The sequence below is a fragment of the Chrysemys picta genome, chromosome 3 (assembly GCF_011386835.1).
Source record: "Chrysemys picta bellii isolate R12L10 chromosome 3, ASM1138683v2, whole genome shotgun sequence".
Taxonomy (NCBI): Eukaryota; Metazoa; Chordata; order Testudines; family Emydidae; genus Chrysemys; species Chrysemys picta.
The window spans coordinates 198288976-198308282 of NC_088793.1; the positions used below are offsets into that span (position 1 = coordinate 198288976).

General features: G+C 45.7%; 1 long non-coding RNA gene across 1 annotated transcript; it reads right to left on the minus strand.

The window, feature by feature from the left end:
• Nucleotides 1–1121: 1121 nt before the first annotated feature.
• LOC112061474 (uncharacterized) lies at nt 1122–19016 on the minus strand. The gene is made up of 3 exons (XR_002890267.3): nt 18904–19016; nt 15198–15294; nt 1122–5310 (listed from the first exon to the last, which is right to left on the minus strand). It is a non-coding gene; the product is annotated as an uncharacterized LOC112061474 (long non-coding RNA).
• Between the last annotated feature and the right edge of the window lie 291 nt (nt 19017–19307).

The window sequence follows — 19307 nt, forward strand, 5'->3', positions numbered from 1 at the left end:
TAAGCAACTTTGGTCATGGCATGACCACTTCTTCTTCTTCATTGTGTGCTAATGAAGATAAGTGGAGGAGGGGACAAACTAGACAGGTAGTAAAGGGGAGATAAAAAAGTCCTCTCAGAAACCTGCTTTTTCAGAGATGGCCATCCTCTTAGGGCAAACTAGAATTCTGTGGTGTAGAAAAATCTACAGTGCTTCCCCAGTCATCTGGAAAACAGGGACAATTTGTCATGAAAACACTGCTGCTTCTTGTCTGTGTCACTCACGTGTGCCCGAAGAGATACAGGGAGGCAAGGGAGTAAACAGAAAATAAATTGTTAAAAGACCGTGAAAATGGCCTCAGTTACTGTTCGGTGGCAGGCACGGACTGCAATCAGCTCTCACCAGCTGGGTCCTCTTGGGGATGGGCATTCATCTCCCACTGTCTTTCTGACAGGCCTTTCTCCCAGTGACTTATAGATGAAATAGAAGAGGATTGTTAGGCTGTGAAAGGCCAAAGTTGCACATCACAGCACTATATTCACTAGGCCCATAAGTTTCATTTTTTTCCCACTTCCTTGTTAGGGGCAGAGAGGCCCCTATACATGAAGCCAATGCCAGGCGTGGAGGGGGAATAAAAAGAGAAAGCCTGGCTCTGTTGCGGACTGGCAGGCTCTGTTGCGGACTGGCGGGCCAGGAAGGGGGATGGAGCAGCCAGATGCCAGGAGCGAGCAATGCGTGAGCAAGAGAAGACGGAAGCGCCTCACTGAAAGACTGGGGGCTGGTCCAATATTGAGTTGGATTTGCTTTTATTTTGGAACTTTTGGGGGCTCCACTCTCCTCCCCCACCAGGGAAAGTAAGACTGGAGGGACAATTAGCTGGTGGGCCGGAGCTCTGCTACAGTGGGCCCTGGAGGTGCAGACTTCTTCCCCGGAAGACCATTTTTGGCTCGCTGATAATTCCAGAGGGGAAAAATGTTCGTGTTGAATCGAAATTGAAACTTTTCTAAATTTTTGGTGAAGTTAAAAGTCAAAAAATACTTTGTTTGAGGTTGAAATAAACTTTGTTTTGATTATGACCATTTAAAAACATTTTTGATTGTTTCAAAATTTCCTTTAATTTTTTTTTAAAGTTGTTTCAAACCTAAAAATCAAAAGATTTCATTTCAAAAATGTTGAAACAAAACACCTCTGTTTTTTACGAAAGTCTTTCAGACTGTTTTTCCAACTGAAACATCTTGGGGATACTGAGGTGAACTTGTATCAGAGGGGTAGCCGTGTTAGTCTGAATCTGTAAAAAGCAACAGAGGGTCCTGTGGCACCTTTAAGACTAACAGAAGTACTGGGAGCATAAGCTTTCGTGGGTAAGAACCTCACTTCTTCAGATGCACTTCTTTAGCTGGTGGGCTTGTGTTTCATGTTGCTGAATCTGTGTTTATCTGCCGAAAAAATTCATCCCAAAAATTCATCCAGTTCTACACACGAACGCCTTAACACATCCAGCTTCTGGGCTCTGTAAAGGGGAAATCTCAGCTTCTGTTGAGAAAATGTATGTTTCTAGCACATCTCCTTGCATAGATAACCTTGAAAAAGAAAATCAATGTAAATTGATCTGATGAAACAAGGAGCTGAGCTGCACTCAGACTCTTAGCTGCTTACCTGTGTGTGTGTGTGTGTACCACCTCTGCTTGTTGACATTTTCAGCCATTTCTCAGTTGGGAGCTATCTACAAAGGCACCTACTTCTGTAAGAGGAATGTCCCTTCTCAACTGAAGCATTGTGTCCATTCTGGGCACCACAATTTGGGAAAGATGTGGACAACATTGGAGAAAATCCAGAGGAGACAAACAAAAATGATTAAAAGTCTGGAAAACATGACCTATAAGGGAAGATTGAAAAAACTGGAGAAGAGAAGACTGGGTAGGGGGACATAACAGTCTTCAAGTAAAAGATTCTATAAAGAGGAGCATGATAAATTGTCTCTTTAAACACTGAGGACAGGACAAGAAGCAATGGGCTTACATTGCAGCAAGGGAGATTTAGGTTAGACATTAAGGAAAAACTTCCTAATAAAGGTAGTTAAGTACTGGAACAAATTACCTAGGGAGGTTGTGAAATCTCAGTCATTGGACGTTTTTAAGAACAAGTCAGCCAGAACTTCATCTGAATCACTCAGGTGCAGTCCAAACTAAAGGGTATATATCAAGAGTACAACACTTAATATATACATATTAAGTCCATCAATGGCTACTAGCCGGGATGCAACACCAGGCTCTAAGGGTACATCTACACTACAGGGGGGAGTCGATTTAAGATACGCAAATTCAGCTACGTGAATAGCGTAGCTGAATTCGACGTATCGCAGCCGACTTACCCCATTGTGAGGACGGCGGCAAAATCGACTTCTGCGGCTTTCTGTCGGCGGCGCTTACTACCACCTCCGCTGGTGGAGTAAGAGCGTCGATTCGGGAGGTCGATTTCTACCCGCCGATTCAGGCGGGTAGTATAGACCTAGCCTAAGTATCCCTAGCCTCTGTTTGCCTGGAGCTGGGAGTGGACGACAGGATCACTCAATTGCCTGTTCTATTCATCCTCTCTGAAGCACCTGGCATTGGCCACTGTTGGAAGACAGGATATTGGGACCATTGGTCTGACCCTGTGTGGCTGTTCTTATGTTCTTATATTCACAAACATTTGCCTAGCCCATAAGAAAAATATACAAAGCCAGACTCTGCCTCTCTTACTTAAGTTGAGTAACACCTTACTCTAGAGCAGTTCCACTAACTACTCTTGGTGTATGATGCTACTCAGCTTCTGAAAGCATATCAGAGTCTGGACCTTAGGAAAGAAAAAAATAGCGTTAACTTAAATGCAGCTATATTAAATTGTTTTAACATGTCCAAAACATGTAAACCCTGTGATAGAAAGGTTATAAGAATCATTCAAGGTTCATTCACTAAAGCCCTATTGAACTTTGCCCCTCTTCAGTCAGAACTCCTAGGAACAGGGTTAAGAAACAGCTTTGTAACTAGATAAATCCTTCAGCCACCTTCTAAATCCCAATCTCCTGGGAGGACTATGAGAAGTTTGATGTATTGGCTAGCTCCTTAATCACTATTTTAAACATCATGTCCAAATTAGAGATGTATTAGCTCCTGTCCTTGGGCTCTGTGGAGTGGGGCATCTGATTCTACTGTGAAGCCATTGTCCTTTGATGTAATTGTGATTTAATAATCCCTCACTGCCAACTGGCAAAAGGTTCACTGTACTGTCACAGCTGCTTGTGCCAAGCCTGACAAACTCATTACACTGAACACTTTGGTACCATAGTGAGATCTTAAATGAAAGCCAAAATCATGCTGGTCCTTAATATCACTGTGAAATGTTATATTTAAAAAGTTCTGTCTCTGTACTGAAAAATACGTCCTTATAGCTTGCATCAAGGTGTTACTCCCCAGCACAAGTGGAAAAAACTGGTATTGCCAGACCAAGGGATGTATATTCTCATGTCTACCTAGGTTCCTATGCAGAATAAGCAATTCAGCCAAATACAATGGGGACTATATTAGCATTTCAGGGCAACAGGAGGATTTGAAGACAGCACACTGGAGAACAAACAACAGGGTGCCATCCTGGCTCTGGGGTCAAAACAATGAATTGGGGGAAATATAAGGAGAAACGAAAAGACATTTTGTTTTCCTTCACTGAGGAAGCAAAAAGGACATTTTTGCAGTCATGAAAGTTGGATCCTGGCATGTGGGCTACTGACTCGGGGAGACTGCTTTAGGTGAGACACTGTCATGTGTCTCTAAGGTTACATTAGCTCTGTGTTCTAGCGTGGTCTTCTCTTCCTATGCTCAGGAGTTAAACACTCCCTTGCTGCCTGATTGTTGAATTGTTTTTCACCAAATCAGTTCCGAAGTTCTTTAGGTTTACAAACCAATTTCCCCTCTAATAATATTTCTCTCTAAATTGCAGAAAGCCGCTCCAAAACAAGTTTCTCAGAGAGCCCTCTACTAAGGGCACAACAAAATTGGACAGTATGAGCTGACTCTTAACATGGCGAAATATTCTCCAAAGGCTAGATTGTGCCCTGTAATCACACTGGTGAGCACAAGCTGGGGTGATTCACCATTGTGAGTTGGGGTGGCACAGTCTAGTCCTTTCTGCCTCACGTGCGCTGGGTAGTACTTTACTCAGCAGGTAGCCCTATTGAAAACAATAGAACTACTTGCAGAGCAAGGTACTACCCAACGTGGGTGAGAATCTGGCCCTGAATATATCTAGGAAAAGGTGGATGTTTTCACATTGTTGCTCTTTTGGCCTAAGCATTTAGCCAAATTTCCTGGCCTTGCAAGGTTTTTTCCTTTAGGATGAGGCATCCAGCCATAAAAATCAGTTATATTGCTGCAAATATTTTTGTGACCCACAAGTCCTGCTTCCCTGCGCACACTAGAAACAAACAACAGCAGGCAGTTTCCTTGCTCAGAAAGGCCCCAAGTCAGCCCCTCCAGCGAACTGTGTGCCCAAGAAGACCAGTGTCTCTGCTTGCTCTCAGGGTCAGCTCATAACTCCTTTTGACTTGTTTCCTTCTGTACACGCCGCCTGCTACCCCTATCCTACCCCCTGCATTTGTAACCAGGGAACAGCTCCGTCCTGCCCATATGGCCTCTTGCCCTGGGCAGTAGCCCCCATTGACTTCAGTTGTTTTTACTATATAAAGGTGCATGATTGCTCCTCCTGCTGAGCCTACAGGAGAGTGGTTGGCACGTCCATTTGCTTTGATGAAGTCTATGACTGTCCTTGGATCCAAATCCCCCGTGAGGCCAGCCATTAGCACTTTTTAGTATACCCATAGCTTCCTTGAAATACCTCAGGGGGCATAAGGGAGGGGCAACTTTGACTGTGAAGTTCAGTCGTTGAATTTTTGGTGTTTGAAGGTTTTTTGGTGAATTTCTCCGAAGTGTTTTTGATGTGGTGGTTGGTGTGAAGTTACAAGGATGGGCACTGTGTGCAGCTCCATGAATACAGCGGGTAGCAGTTCCACACCAGGCAGATCTCATTGTGCAACCGAACAGCTCCCAGCAACCGACCTGACTGAACTCTCCTGAGGGGCGCAGGTCTAAACTGAGTGCCCATGTAAAGCTATCACAGTAGCTCTCATGCTTCCACTCCCCTCTTGCTACTGTCTATGTCTCTCTTCCCATCTCCCAATTCATTGTCACATCCAGAATTTAGGGCTAGGCCGAGCTCGGTGTCCCATATAGGTGGCTGTGCACAGCTGCACTGCCCCGGCTGGAGCTCTGTGGTGAACTGTGGCTCGGTCACTTGCTCCTGGAGGGAAAAAAAAACGTATTATAGCCCTTTGCACCTTCTATAATGCAGACATCCTTCAAAGAGAACCCCTCACTACACACACCACCCTGTTCCTATTCCAGCCTCTTCTCAGATGTCTCATGAATGTTTGGGGAGAGGAGCAGTGACTTGCTCCTGGAGCTGGTTGCTGGAGTCCTCAGTTGGATCTCTGTCTCCATCTACTACTGACTGTGGGGTGGGGGGCACCAGGTAAGGGCTAACTAACCCACCAGATCAGGGGTGGCCAAGCTGAGCCTGAGAAGGAGCCAGAATTTACCAATGTACATTGCCAAAGAGCCACAGTAATACATCAGCAGCCCCCCATCAGCTCCCCTCCTCCCGCTCCCAGCACCTCCCACCCACCGGCAGCCCCGCCAATCAGCGCCTCCACTTCCCTCCCCACATCTCCTGATTAGCTGTTTCATGGCATGCAGGAGGCTCGGGGGGGGGGGGGGGGGGGAGGGCGGAGGAGGAGTGAGGGCACGGCAGGCTCAGGGGAGGGGGCGGGAAGGGGTGGAGTGGGGGCAGGGCCTGTGGCAGAGCCAGGGGTTGAGCAGTGAGCACCCCCCCAGCACATTAGAAAGTTGGCACCTGTAGCTCCAGCCCCGGAATCAGTGCCTATACAAGGAGATGGATGGCAGGAGAGAGATCACTTGATCATTACCTGTTAGGTTCACTCCCTCTGGGGCACCTGGCATTGGCCACTGTCGGCAGACAGGATACTGGGTTGGATGGACCTTTGGTCTGACCCAGTATGGCCATTCTTATGTTCTTATGAGCCGCATATTAACTTCTGAAGAGCCGCATGTGGCTCCGGAGCCACAAGTTGGCCACCCCTGCTCCAGATCAAGAGATGTGTCCTTTTGGGGGTATGCCTCAGGAGGTGACCTAATCCCAACCCAGAAGGCAGTAACGCACCCTTATCGCTAGCTCTGATATGTGCAGAGGAACTTAATGGAGTAGTTAGGGAATTTCCTAGGTCTTTTCAGCAGCCACACACTACCTGTTTGACCCCATAATATCTACTGTATGGTTTCTGGGGACTTCTAGGGGGTTCCTTAGCTACCACACTAAAGCATATGCAACATTAGGGCTGTAAGCCGTTACTGGCATTTAGATTGTAAACTACTTGAAGCAGGGAGTGCCCCTTCCTCCATGTTTTGTACAGCACCTGGCGCAATAATTAAAAAAATAATAATGAATAGTGTAGCAACCACTTCCTGCCCCTCCCCTCTGGAAAAAGGAACAAGACCTCTTTGGTTACCTCCATTCCATAATCACACTGATGTGGTATCCGAGGGTTGTTCTTAAATGCCAGGTTGCTGATTTGTTTTTAAAGAGCAATTATGCTTTTGTGATGTCAAAGACACAGGAATTACAGGGACTTTGCAGAGAGAGACAGGAAAACAAAGGGCGTCAAACCTGGGATTTACCAACCTTGACAGCTTCTCTGTAAGTTTGTAAAGTGATCATTTTCAGCGCAATGGATTTTAATTAATGCTCTTGCTCTATTAATATAGGAACGCTATTTTTTACCTGGCATGTGTCATTTCTGATCTGCAGCATATTAATTAGTAGAATAATATTTCAAATGAAAAGTGTCAGGAAATGTATTTCTGTGGAGCTACCCTGTCTAGTGTGTGAATGAAGTGTGATATGGCACCGGCATACCATTGTGTACAATGATACAAGTTGAATGTGGATAATATATTTTTTTATCGTGTAGCACAACTGCTGCTCTAGGAGTGTAACTGCCAATGAATGTTGTTCTGATAGGAAGGTCCTGCTAATGCCACTTAGTGTTAACATCAATTCTTGAGAATATCATGTGACCCAAGCTAATAAATTGGAGATGATGTGGATTTTGCACACTTATCTGTATGTGCACGGGGGTTTGTTTGCTAATATATTTATAAAGAATCCTATTGGTAAGATTATCAGGAAGGCTGTACTTTGAAAACAAACCATCGCCAACAACAACAACAAAACAAAACCCAAGCCTCCCTTTGTGTGGGGGCGGGAAGAAAGGGTGGCACATTTGCTTCAAATGGAAGTACAGCTCACTAAATAAAAACGTAAAAGTCACCTTCTGCAAAGACTGCAGAGCAGCAGGAAAAAAAAAATACACAAAGAAACCGTAGGCTTGCTACCAGCCAGGACTGTTACATGTGCTAATGTAACACATCCCTGTTGAATTTCTAGTGGTGTGAAAAGCAGAACAGCTTTGGCTATCACATGTAAGGCAGTGTGCAATGGCAGGCCCTTGGGTCTTGTTTCTGCTCTTTGCAGGCTTGCCAGCTGCATTGCTGAAAAATAGAACAGTCGTGTCAGCAAGAACGAGACGTGCCATGTGCGTGCGCGGGTGCTGAGACCAAACTGAAACGGTGGGAGATAAAAGAAGGGCATTTTGTCTCTGCTTCTATACAAAGTGAAAAACTGTGAGATGTGTCAGCAGGTCTGGAGCGACCCTGTTATATGTGTGTCACCAGGTTGGAAAAAAACAAAGAGAAATTATTCAGGGAGGCTCTGCAAGCTCCCACATGAAACCCTTATTCTCCCCAGAGAGTGTGAGCAATTCTCCTTTGAGAGGCTTAGGGCTTGTCTACACACTGCTGGCAAAGTGCACTACAGGGATGTGATTTGAAAAGTACTCTCAAGCACTTCACTCTGTGTAGATCCTACGCGCCTGCTCTGAAAGGAAGCTAAATTCAGGTTAACATAATCTGCCTTAACATGAAGTAGGTACCTTTTTAGATCGCGCCTGCAGAGTCTACGTGGGTAGTTAGAGTGCAGCACATGAGTGTGCTTTACAAATCACACCTACCATACCGTGTAGACAAGGCCTTATAGGAGGGATGATGGGTAGCATAATCCTTGCCATTCACTGACAGAGAAACTTGAGCGGTCGCTCAAATGAGGCAGGGATTGAAAAGGGACCAAACTCTGGTGAGAATGCAAATGAAGATTTGAAAAGTGGTGCATTATAGTGATGGAGAAAATGGGACGATTAAACATTAGAGGGGATAATTCCCAACAAATGTATTCAATACATTTCCTCTTTTCTATCTATCTTAAGTACGTATCAGGGCCCCATCACAATAATATTTTAGCACCTCACAGTCATTAACATATTAATCCTTGCAGCACTGCTGTGAGATGGGAAAGGGCTATTATCCCCGTTTTACTGGTGCAGAACTGATACACAGAGAGCTTAAGTGATTTGCCCAAGGTCACCCAGGAAGTCTGTGGCAGAGCTTGGAGTTAAACCCAGATCTCTGGTTAGCACCCTGACTACTGGACCATCCTTCCTGAACTGTCTGTGAATAGCTTGGAAAAATCTGGAGTGTATTTGCTATTCGGAATTATTTTTCAGTTAGTAATTTTGGGACTGCAGATCATTTGAATGGAAAAAAAAACACCACTGAATATACTGTTCACAATAAAGAATGGAGGTTTTTAAGAACAGGTTGGACAAACTCCCGTCAGGGATAATCTAGGTTTACTTGGTCTGGCCTCAGTGCAGGGGGCTGGACTAGATGACTCACAAGGTCTTTTCTAGCCCTTCATTCCTATGATTCTATAATAGGATTTTCCAAAGTGCTCAGCGCTGGCTTACCTCTGCTCCCATTGAAGTCAATGGGAGTTTTGCCAGTGATTGCAGGACTAGGAGGAGCAGAGAAAGGCTGCCACTCTAAAACTGTAACTTTCGCAATTAACAAGCACAGCGTGAGTTGCAAATTGTAGAGCTGACTGTAATAATAACAATGTTGAGTTTGTGCTGTGGAAGGAACAGAAAAAATGCTAAATGACTTGCATAACGCCCTGATCCTGCAATGAAATTGACTTCATTCCAACTCTACACTGGCACAGGGATCCACCCAAGCGGCTCTAAGAGCAGAATCAAATCCTAAGCCACCAGCGCAGTATGAATGGTAAAGTGTACAACTGAGTATACAATTCCCAGGGGCCTCAATGGAAAATCTGTTTGTGGGACAAATGCAGGAGAGAGAGCAGAAATTTAAGAAGGGGGAAGATTGGTTGACCCTTGAACACACCATCCCTTTGGGCCCTGGCAGCTTCATAGTTTGATCCTTAGTCTCTGAAGTTCAAAAGAGAAATAACAGTAGACCCCATTCTGGGCTTTTGTGAGGGAGGTTTATTAGGAATCCAATAGCAATTTCCAGTAAGACAGACTCCTATCAAACTGCTCTAGGACTGTGAACATGATATCAGCTAGGTCTAGAAGCTCCTGTCCTACTGGCAGGTGAATGGGGAGTAGGTTAATGGGGGTGGGGGAAAGGAGCGTTTGAGGAGTAGTTGCAGATCTTGTGCTAGAGGGTAAGGACTTGGCAAGATGGGCATTTGGTCTATGTGTTGTGTCTCTATGGGGATCTTGGGTGTCGGCTTTTGAGTTTCTGATTAGGCCATGTGTTTGCTTTGGTCTGTTGGTTGTGTCTCAGAGACATGTGATTGGGCTTCCAGGCTCATTTATCAGGCCCAGGGTCTGAAGTCTGAAGTGTTGAACCTTCCCTGTTAATGAAGGGGTGATGCTGACCAGCTACTGCAGGTATATTATATAGGCCAGAGGCCAAGTGAACTCCTGAGAAGGTTAATGGGCATTTCTGAGAGCATTTAGGCACTTTCTGTCTAGGGTACACTTCTACATGAGTGATGGCGATGGCCACTGATGGAACAACTGTTGTGACTTGCAATGGAGGTGCCATGTTCTGTCTTGCAGCAGGAAACCGAAGGCACTTCCTGTACATGGAGCACACATAGATGGATGTATTGGAAAAAAATATTCATGGTCTTAAGGATGACTCTGGATTCTGTATAAGAATCTATGAACACTCCCCCTCCCAACCTGTGGACATTTTTGGCCCAGGCCTGATTTTTTCAGACTCCTACAAGTCTTTCTGGTCTAATGCAATGTATTCTGGCCTCCTCACATTCTTGTATATTTTCTATTGTTGCCTCATTTGACTCTAGCTGGTTTGCCATTCTCTTTTCCCTGTTCTCCTCCCAGAATCCTTTGCTAACCACATCCCTCAGCCCACGCCGCTTCCCACAGCTCCCATTGGCCTGGAACGGCAAACCGCGACTGCGATTGGCTGAACCTGCAGACGCTGCAGGTAAACAAACGGTCCTGGCCCACCAGCGGATTTCCCTGATGGACCGCATGCCAAAGGTTGTCAATCCCTGCAGTAACAGATTTTGGGGACTTGCAGTTGTATTTCCCATTAGAGAAGAAATCAGTGATGCAGACTCTGGGATTTTTTTTAGTGTAACTTGTTTTATTTACACCAAGTCCTAGACCAGAGGTGGCCAAACAGCACATAGGCAATCCCTTCTTTCAGGAAATTCAGCCCAAATGCTAGTGCCTGTTTCCCAAGGAGCACCTCTACCCTAAAAACTGATTTAATTAGAGAAATTAAGGCCTCACCTACACTACACAGTTTTGTCGGCAAAAGGCAGCATTTGTCGACAGAATAGTGGAGATGAACACACTACAATGCTTCTCCTACTGACAAAACTCTCCAGCTTTGCTGACAAAATAAAACCACCTTGACGAGAGGCTTAGAGCTTTTTGCAGCAAAGTTAGATCAACAAAGCTTCAGTGTAGACACTGCATTCGGTAAGTCGCAGTAACTGGCCTCCAGGGGGTATCCCACAATTAGGATGACCAGATGTCCCGATTTTATAGGGACAGTCCCGATATTTGGGGCTTTTTCTTATATAGAGGCCTATTATCCCCCACCCCGTCCCGATTTTTCACACTTGCTATCTGGTCACCCTACCCACAATGCCCACCGTGACTGCTCTGCCCGCTCTTTTGAACTCCACTGCCCTGCATCTAGCTACACAGGCCTGCACCCCTCCCCTTTCAAAACCCCAGGAAGTTTTGAAGCCGCGTGGAGAGCTCACATAGCTACTGTCCAGCTGAGCATGCCGGCTCCTGCCTGGACTACAGGGGAGCAAGGGGACACTAGCTGTCTGTGCACCAGCTTCTGCGTCAGGATTGGTTGATTACATCTGCTATCTGAACTTAAAGAGACAGCGTGCCAACACACTCACTGCCCCGCAACACACACACTCTCCCCCCCCTCCCCCCACTTCTGTGGGATTCTTGTGTTAGTGCTCAGTACTGTCAGTTTGATCATATAAAGTGCAACCCACAGTGCACTGCTCTCTGTGTCGATGCAAGAGCTGCTAGTGTGGATGCGCTCCCACTGACACAAGGAGCATAGTGTGGACATGCAACAGCGGGGGCTGTACGTCGGCGTAACTTGTGTGGACAAAATTCTGTAGTGTAGACAAGGCAGAGAGCAAACTCAGCTGCTGCTCACAACAATTCCCTCAGAAAGACCCTGCACTCCAAAATTAACAGAGCATTTCTTCAAAGTCTGAACTGTGTTCGCCTGCTCTGTAAAGTGATTTGTAGCATCGCCATCTGGTGACTCTTGCCCTAATTGTATTACTGTAGGGTTTTCAGGCCCCAACAAGATCAGGGACCCAGGGTGCTAGGCAGGGGACAGGCCCAGCCCCAAAGACCTTACAGTCTAAATAAACAGGCCAGGCAAAGCTGAGGAGGGAAAACAGAGAAATGAAGTGATTTGCCTGAGGTCACAGAGCAGAGAATAAAATCAAGGTCTTCAATCTCCTAGTCCAGTGTCAAGACAATTACTCCAGTGCCTACCTCACTAGCCTGTCACTTACAATAATGAAGTATATTTGATTACCCTGCTTTCCTATGGGAATAATCAGTTTCAGACCCATCAGCCAGAACTAGTTAATTCCTGCTAAAGTTTGGGGAGCATTGAAGGTGATTAGCCACCACTCCTTTTCTGTCAAGTATCAGAGGGGTAGCCGTGTTAGTCTGAATCTGTAAAAAGCAACAGAAGAAGTGAGGTTCTTACCCACGAAAGCTTATGCTCCCAATACATCTGTTAGTCTCAAAGGTGCCACAGGACCCTCTGTTGCTTTTCACTCCTTTTCTATCATTGTAAGGACAAAGAGCTAGCAATATGCAGCAATTTAGAACCTGACTTTTCCAATTAAGGATTTGACTTGTTTTTAAGTCTTTTAAATGACAATATTTGTCAAGCTGTTTGTTCAGCGAATTGTCTGTGTGTGCAGTTATACAAGAATTGGTTTAATTAAGGTTAATTGGTCCATAATTAGAGCTGCTGCCAGCACAAAAGGAATGGCTGCAGAGTTGAGAGAGTCCATTTATATCCAACTCTGGAGGACAAAAACCGAGAAGAGCTAAGCTGCTGGAAACTGGTAATTGTTTAATATGTTAGAACAGGTTTTTGTTAAGCATTATTTTTAGCTTTGTGGAGGTTTCCCCCCTTGATTTTATTGGCTGTGTTGTGTAGCTAAGCCCCCTATCCCTGTATGTACTAGCCAACAAACCTATTTTGACCAATGTAAGGTGTTTAGGGTTGAACATAATCAGTTAGACAATGGTTCTCCCATCTTTTCAGTCTCCCTCTTAATGAAGGATTGTGTGTAACTTCAGCAGGGCTTTAATTCAGCTGGAGCAGAGGGCTGGTAAATGGTTTTAACCCTTGACTCCAGTTCGATGTTGTTGGTTTTCAACTGGGAGTCCTTGGCCCCCAAGGAGCTGCAAGCTGGTTTCAGGGGACCGGTGGGGCCCCATGGGGCTGGAGCCCCAAGTGGCAGGGGGGTGATATAGGGGACTCTAGGAAATACTCTGAGAATTTAAACCCTGAACTTTAGAGTTCAATGTACGGTGTTATGGGGCACAACTTCCATTCATGGAAGGCAGGAATTGGTTAATGGGCTACTGAAGGCCCTATCAGTCCAAATGGGGACCTCTGGGGCAGGAGCCAGGCTTTCACTGAGATGCTTTAGAGGAAGAGCCCAGCTCAGGTGGAGGGGGCAGGCAGAGACAGTGGATGTGGGGCCTTCACGGTGGGAGGGAAGGCTGGCCAGGACCAGCAGATTTCCTGGAGGTAAGGGAAGAGTTTGTGTTGTTTCATGCTTGTTTTGGACTTTGAGTGCCCTGGAAGGTGCACACTCGTAAAGGTAAGGCTTAGCTGGAGGGTTAAGTCTGTGCAGCCCAGAAGGTATTGGAGGTGGTGTGGAGTAGCGGAAGACCAGGTGGAAAACTGAAGCTGAATGCTGTACCACACAGTGCTGCAAGGCAGTGCTCCGGTAAGGACGTGCAGTAACATATATGAATATTAGACCTAGGCCTTGACAATGCAGGAAGCAACAGAGTGGGGGAGATGTAATGGAGGAAAAAAAGGGGGACAGCTGCTCTGGAATGACTGATGTATGTGACCTGTCCTGCTGTGCCATCCTAGTGGAGGCAACAAGGCCCTGTAGTGATTACCACAAAGTAAACTAGGTGAGGGCAGCCACGGGCGGGCGTATAGCGCTGACCTCACCTAGCTACTTTGGAGAAACTATGGTGCATTAGTCACTTCCCTGTAACTGGCTCCCTACTCCCTGCGCACAACACACCCCAAAGGATCAGTGCCCTCCACTAGCTGCTGTGTGGGGCTCAGCCGGCTCCCCCATCCCATCAGCCAAAGGGTAAGAGACACTTCAGGCTTCATTCCTGACTAGCCAAGGTGTGCATGGTCCCCCACCACATTACCTCCGAGATGACCCTGCTGCATGCCAGGAATAACACTTGAAAGGTCTATGCATCCCTCTGTCTTTCATTGGGCAGGAAGGATGATCCGGTGGTTAGAGTGCGAGCCTGAGATTTGGGAGACTCAGGTTCAATTCCCTGCTCTTCTACGGACTCTGTAACTTGTGGCAAATCTATTTAACTATCTGTAAAATGAGGCTCACAGCACTTCCCAGCCTCAAGGGTGTGTCTGGAGGACAAATACACTAAAGATTGTGAGGGGCTCAGATACTGTGATAATGGAGACTGGCCCCTTTAAGGGGAGATGGGGGGGGGTCAGACACCCTATGCCTTTATGGATTAGCTGCCTCCCAGCCTGGGTCAGGGAGAGGAAGGAGGGCCAGGAGAGCACGAGGCCAATGTGGAGTTGGAACTACGGGGAGTGGACAGGCTCCCGTGGAAGGCCCTGAGGCTGGGTGCTTCAGAGGGATGTGCCTGGGGACCTAGTGCTCTGCACCAGAGCCAGACAAATTCACACAAGTACTCTAGGAAGGGGTTGGGAAAAGGGCCCAGCAGAGGGATGGCCTGAAGAAAAGCCCCAGAGGGGCAGAAGAACCTTTTTGTTTGTTGGGACTCCTAACCCTTTTCTGGAGTAGCAAGTTAGTCTCCGGCTTAGCTGGAGGGCTAAGCCACATCTCCAGCACAAACCAGTCTGTGGAGAGCGGAGGAGACCCATCTTGGGGAAGGGAAACTCCTCTTCCCATTGATCTTCCATTTAAGTGCCCAACTATATGCAAACTGGCCTTTTAGGTACCTTATGTGGCTTTGAAAATGGCAGTCAATGCATTTTAAAAAAATCATGAAATAAAACCAAATAATGTTTGACTATAGCTATTAATATTCAGACGACTTTGAAGTGAAGTGTAAAGTTGGAGTGTAGGAGGGGGATTTCCTGCTTCTACTGCAATTTGTTTCCTTCTCTGGCTTATTATTTATTTGTACTATTTTAGCGTTGAGTGCCCCCAGTCAGGATCAGAGTCTCTTTGTGCTAAGAGTAAAAGAAAACCCTTCTCTTACTAGTGAGAACTTATTCCCAGCTCATAAGGATATTACTGAACACTCTTCCATCCCCCCCTGCATTTGCAAATCACCAACTGACCTGAATGTCCAGAGAGGTTTCCCAGGGAAAGACATCACCACCTCCCACTGGAAAAACTTCTTTCTTTTCCACCCCCATTCCCCCATCTTGCAAATTACTTACTGTTATTGCGGTAGAAAGAGAAACTGGAGATCACCTTAGCGCACAAGAGCTGTCTGTCCACTCAGAATGGAGCAAAATGGTCTGCAGCAAGATATTTCTGAAAGAAAAATCTTTTTTGGCACATTTCCCTCAAATGTCACCTTGCAGCAATCCTCACACTTTCCAAGGCCCAGGGCAAACAGCATATGCTGTTGCATCAGAAATGAGTCATGTTTTTTAAAATGCAAAATGGTCATACTTAGTGGATGTTCTGGTGTGTTGTTAGATGTACCAGAAATGCTGCAAATCTCTAGTGGTGTGAAATGGAAACATGTCGGTACAAATTCTGGAGAAGTCTGTTTTTAAAGGCAGAATTGCCTGGATGGATGGTTTTGCAGTTAGAACTAGAGCTGATCAGAAACTCTTCAAAAATTTCCATGAGAAAAACACATTTTTCCATGAATGTTTTCTTCCCCTTCCCCCTCCCCCTTTTCTGACCAGGTCTAAGTAAGATACAGGACAGGGTTACAGGACCTGGGTTCTGTTCTGGCTCTGCCACAGATTTTCTGTGTAGCCTTTGGCAAGTCACACAGGGCTTCTCTACATGGTGGGTAACAAGGGCCACTGAGATGTGAGTTCTAAAGCACACCAGTGTGTTACATGCTAACTGGCCAGTGTAGGCCCAATGACTCACACTAAAAGTTCCCTAGTGCACACTAATGCCATATGCATTAACTGTTTCAATATAGCAGGGTCTACATAGGCTGGTTAGCACGTAACACTTTGGTGTGCTTTAGAACTCTCATCTCAGTGGCACTTGTTACCACTCCATGTAGACAAGCCCTTATTCTGTGTTTTGATTCCTCACTTTTATGCTTCCTTTTCCCCCCACCGTTTTGTCTGTTTTAATTGTAGACCCTTTGGTCTACTTTAATTGTAAACTCTTGAGGGGCAAGGACTGTCATTTATTTTCCTTTCAAATTTGGGTGCTGGAAGCTAGATAACAAAATCCGTATTTAGACACCCAAGTGACTGGTCTGTTTTTGCATTAGTCGCTCTTCACTTCTGCAGGAGCTGTCTGGTCGGCTCCTGTGAAAATCAGACTATTTAAGTGCTTAAATATGAAATGAAGTGTTTAATTTCAGGCACCCGAGTTCAGAAATGTTAGTCTATGCCTCTGTGTCCCCCTCCACTGTAAAATGTACTTCCCTTCCTCCAAGTGTGTTGTAAGGCCTCTGTTAAGCCATGCGAAGAGTGCCATTGATGTTAATGACTGCACATGTTTAAGTACCTTGCTGAATGGGGCCCTTTGATATCCTTGAACAGAACTCACTAAGGGCCTGATCCAAAACCCACTGAAGTCAACGGATTCCCATTGACTTAAATAGGCTTGCAAAGTAGTATTGTAACTTTTCAGTTGGAGTTGTGTAAGAAGCCAACTGAGTGTTTGCCAAGTCCTGATCCAAATCCAAGGACAAATTCACTTCCAAGCTGGTCTCTTGACCTGTAAGTGCTGCAGCTTTAACAAATTCATTAAGTGAGAAAGTGCAGGGGTAGGGAAAGAAAATATTACATGACTCAGCCACACACGTTCTGTAGGTGACTGCAGGTTGCTGAGCTGCAGGGAACAATTAAGTAAGAGCTTCCAAGGGAGCAGAGCAATGAAATAAGAGTGTAATAAAAGCAAAGGCATCAATGCACACATGAACGAGAAAAGTAGCTTTGCTAAAGAGTCCTTGGTAGCCAGGTGGAACTGAAAATAAGGGTGAACGTCTTTACTAGTGGGGGAGTATTCTTATTATTTTTATTTTTATTATTATAGTTTTTTATTGTGTGCTCTGGTTTATACAGGCTTTTTTTCCCCAAGCAGGTAGGTTCACTACAGAATTACAGAGGAGTCTCTTCACTCCATCCAGCACTGAAATGCAGTCTCTGGGAAAGCCCACAGTAGCCATTATAACTCTCTAGTAGTTTGAAGACAATAAAATGGTGAAGAACGCATCATCCAGTTGAAGCGACAAGGGGATTTTAAGCAGTTAAAATAGAGTGTTCCAAATTGGAATTTGGCCACTAATCCTGGTATTAACAAATCCCCCAGACAGCCTTCAAAATAATCCAGCAAGGAAACAGAAGATAAACTTACACCACAGCAACATTCTGCTATAAGAAGCTACTTCGTGCATAGGCAAACAAGTGACTTTCTGTCTCTACTGGAAACTGTGAAGGGCTGAGTAAGTTTTGAAAAAAAAGCCTGTTAGAGGTGAAACCAGTTTTCTAAATTATTTTTATATTTGAAGGGCTGGATTGTTATCTGGTGTAAATTGGCATAGAGCCACTGATTGGCAAGCAGTTGGACTGGCTCAGGCTCTGGCCCTAAAAAGAATAGAGAACAAGGTTCTGCACAGCAAAAAATGGCTCTACCCTTGTTTCAATTTCCAGCAACAACATCCCAGAGAAAGGAAGGGCGGCCAGCTTGTTTAACAGACTGTACTTCATTACAGGGCTGGAGAACAGCCCCTCAAAGGGTATCGAATGTGACGTAGGTTCCTCACAGTCAAGTGAGCAGCCTCTTCTTTTTATTATTATTATTATTATTGATTTCAAGATCTCACACACAAATTGGCTTTGCAAGATGACCGTGAGTGCAGAAGAACCAAGTAACAAATTTAAGAGTGGATCAATACTGCCAGAGCAAAAACATTAGGAACATAATTAAGAAGAACCTAGTGTCTATGGGCCTCCATGTGGGGAAAAGTCCATGTAGGGACCAGGAAACTCTTAGCTTTAATTCACAGTATTTCCTTCACCATTTACATCTGGAGGGCAGGGTTTCCTTCTGGCAAATATGGTAAAACACACCATACACGTGACTGTTCTTAGATCCATGTGTGGATCTAGCAGGATTTGGTCCTCTACGAAGGACCACGTGATAGGATGAGCATCTCCTCACGGGGGGAGCACAGAAGTAGGCCTCTGAGTGGGGCGGAAGAAAGGGACAAATTCTCAGGAGGCTCATTTTAGGCCAGGAATTGGGATTCTGACATCTCTGTGCCTTGGTTGAAGGGTCCCTGAGAACAGATCTCCCATGAATGGGGGGAAGCACCTCGTGTCTAATTTGTTGTGTGAGGGCTGAATTGGCAGTGAGACCATCACCAGCAAAGGGGATAGTTCTGGTGGGCTTGATTTCAGAGAGGGAGAGCATTCCAGAGGGCTGTGGACGCCGGGCGAGGCTGGGTGGAGTGCCCTATGGAGTTGTTTGCGCTAAGTTCACACGCTGGGGTGGAGGTTTCCTTTCCTGAATGCCAACGTACATTTGCTAACAGCCCTGTGGTTCTTGATGTTCAGCAGTGGATTATCATTATCAGTCTCTTACAAGGGCTGTGCGTTTGTCAATAAAAGGCCGGGGATTTTGAATTTGTTTTAAGCAGGGGCAGAATTCACAGCCAGAACCTATAGAAGCAAAGGAACAGGGCAGGGTAACCCAAAGGACCTGATTCTCCTCTCCCTCTGGTATAAATCGGGAACCACTTCACTGAAGTCAGTGGAGTTACACCAGGGTAAAAACTGGGGACACTGGAGAATTTGGCCACAGTGTCTCTATGGTTATCCTCCTGGCTGGCTGTTACTCCAGCACCCTATAGCGCACAGATAGGGGTGCCCAGGTAACACAGTATTATCATCCACAGAGAAGTCCCTGCAGTATCGAGGAATAGAAAATGCCTCTCACCTTGCTCCCTCACAAGCTCAGGTGAGAGAGGAACATGCTGCATAGCAGCTGCTCTCACATTTCTGCAGTTGCTGGCTGGCTTCCCCTTTGTCTGCTTCCCTCCTCCCATGTTAGTGGAGGAGGGGAATGTCAGACTGTGGAAAGCATAGCAATTAAGCCGACTGTCTCTTGACAGATGTTTGCTGTTCCATATATAGTTTTCTTCAGTATAGATGCAATTTCTCAATGACATTTCTCTCCTTTAATAAATGTGTTGGCTGAGTATGGTATTTAATACACTCTGCTGACTGAATCTCACACCCAGGCCATTTCATAAAAACCAAGTTCATTTATGGCTCTCTTTTTCATAGACTGAAGTTCAGAATTGAACGTATGTCCCTGGGTGATTGTAAAGTCTGTCTGTT